General features: G+C 43.3%; 1 long non-coding RNA gene across 1 annotated transcript in view; it reads right to left on the reverse strand.

Moving 5' to 3' along the window:
- The window catches only part of LOC128320847 (uncharacterized), a 7,159-nt gene that overhangs the window by 4,241 nt on the left and 418 nt on the right, over nt 1–2,500 (reverse strand). The window contains exons 1-2 of the long non-coding RNA XR_008304433.1: nt 1,356–2,500; nt 1–8 (exon numbers count right to left, since the gene is read on the reverse strand). The exon at nt 1–8 is cut by the window's left edge and continues 4,241 nt beyond it; the exon at nt 1,356–2,500 is cut by the window's right edge and continues 418 nt beyond it. This is a non-coding gene — a long non-coding RNA (uncharacterized LOC128320847). The remainder of the gene's footprint in view (nt 9–1,355) is intronic.

Raw genomic sequence — 2,500 nt, forward strand, 5'->3', positions numbered from 1 at the left:
TTTGGGATCTGGGAAAAAAAAAACTGAGTTAGTGTCGGAGATGGAGTAAAGAACAGCATTATATCCACACGCATTACTCAACATCTTGATCTCGCATGGTCTCTGTCCTACTCCAGACTTCCTACAGGAGATGGTGTGAAGATATTCACCAGTCCCAGTTCCAGCGAGATTTCAAGCCTCAGGAAGAAAAAACTCTGAATGTTGTTTGTGCATAATGCACCAAATCAGAGTTCTGCCTTCTTGGTGGAGAAGGTGCTCAAGATGGTTCCTCCTACTGACTCCATACTGCTGCTGGGGAACGTCAGTTCTCCTGTGTACTTGGTACAAGAGCACCTTGAGCCAAGGACAATCATCGATGTTGTGATTGAATCATCAGACCTGAGGCCATGTTCTGTACACTTGGGTAAAGAAAGCATCAAAGCTATGACCTGATCGTAACTTGGTGTTGAGTTGTGATTTGTTGCTCGGGATGCTGGACAAATTTACCAGGTAAACCCAGGAGAGCATTCCCGGTTGCTTGGGAGCGTCTGGCTGAAGCTTCTTTAGAGATATAATTAAAGTCGGGAAACTGAAAAGACTGTTTTCAAATCTTCGAATTGTAGAAGCAATGTGAGAAGCTGTCGGTGCCTGTCATGGTGCTAACTCATGGACATCCTGGTGAAACACCAGCAGTGAGGGAAGTTGACGTGTTAAAGAGGGACGCCTTTCCGATTATTCCTTACGGAAGGTTGAAGGGATTCAGTTGAGAGGTCTGGGAAAGCCAGGAGGGCTTTGGCAAAAACGGTTACAGAAGCAAAAGCAGTACTCAAGCTATAGAGGTGAAAAGAAAAGTGATGATGTAATATGAACAAGCTTTCAATAGGCTGATAAAATTTAACTTAAGCTCCGCCTATTAACCCAGGGATGTATGTCGGAAGTAGAGCAAGACATGAAACATCATGAAACTCTTAAAGGGTCACTATTAGTGATTATTAAAGTCAAATTGTTCTTGCAAACAAAACTGACAGACTCTAAAATGAGCAAATCTGCTTGATGAGCTCAATAAACTCCTCTGTCCTGAAGACGTCAGAAAACTTACAAAAACAAGTTACAGCTTTATCTCTGACTGTTACAAAGCATTGACACTGGAGACTCCTTCCATAAAGCTCTGACCCGGTCTCTGTGTCTCAGCGCTGATGTCCTAAAGGACACATGACCTAGTTTTCGTTAGGAACTGGTGCTGATCTAATCAAGGTGAAGGTGAGGAGTGTAGTGTGTGTACATGCGGGCTGTCACGTTGTTAGCTAAGTGGTTGTAAATGCACACTTCCTTTCAGCATGTTAAAACCGTTGAGACTTACGTGATTAAATACTAACCAAAGTGTGGTGGGTTTTAACGTCTCTGGAGACGTGAGCATTTCCTAAGCCTGCTAGAGGGAAAAAAGTAAAAAGGTCCAGATCAGGGCTGTGTAAAAGACTTTCATTGTTGAGCTTCCTGTGGTTTGACGAAGCAGCGCTTGCGGGCCTGAACTCCACGCTCGGGTGCACGCCTTGTTTTGCCCGTTGGCTTTCCTTAAACACCGTCCACAAGCAGTTAACATTCTCATTTTCAACTGTCTGGAACGGAGGAAGGCATCATGGGGGAGGGGACGGGAGAACGAGGGAGGAGGAACGAGGGAGGGAGAACGAGAGAAGGTTTCTACACTCCGCTTTCACCCTGCACCCTCACCGTCCCCTCTCACCATCCCTCCTGCTCCAGAACTCCACTGTGTAGACACATTTACACCAAGAAAGAGAGCATTAGGGATGAGAAGAAGGAGAGAGTGAGACAGATGACAGAAAGGAGAAAAGAGTCCTGCAGTGTTGAACAGCTGCGTTCACTCTGTTCCTCATCTCTGTTAGTGTAGCGTTTGTTCTGTATACGGTTCTTACAGGTTCTTCTTAAAAGTTCTAACTAAAATCTTGCAACAAAGGGTTTTTCCTACCAGTTTCCAAGTGTAAACTCTTCAAAAACCATTAACTAGAACCATTAACTCTCCAAAGAACCCTTGGAGAACCTTTTTTCTAGGGTTGTTTTAAAAGTCTAGAACACTAGAACCCTAAAACAGAGCATTGCATTTTCCAAATAGAACTCATTTGAGAAGCTAAGAACCATCTTCACTATATAAAGAACCTTTTTTTTCCAGGAACGTAATCCAAGGTTGACTCTAATACCGTAAGAATTTAGACCTCTTAAAGGTTCTGTGTAGAACCCTGTGACTGAGAGTTTCTGTTTTAGAAAAGGCTCCAAGTATAAAACCTTTAGAAATTTAGAACCATTATCCAAACTATCTAAAGAAACCTGGAGGAACTCGTAGGAGCTTAGGAGTGTTACAGAGAGAACATTACAGAGGTTTTCAGGTTGTTCATCCAGGAGCAAGGCTTCTAAGTAGAACCCAACAACCGAGGCTTTTCCTTTCAGAGAGAGTTCCAAGTAAAACTCCTTTAAGAAGATAAGAATTTAATTATCCGCAGAACCCTTG

This window comes from Pangasianodon hypophthalmus, chromosome 17 (genome assembly GCF_027358585.1).
Source record: "Pangasianodon hypophthalmus isolate fPanHyp1 chromosome 17, fPanHyp1.pri, whole genome shotgun sequence".
Classification (NCBI taxonomy): domain Eukaryota; kingdom Metazoa; phylum Chordata; class Actinopteri; order Siluriformes; family Pangasiidae; genus Pangasianodon; species Pangasianodon hypophthalmus.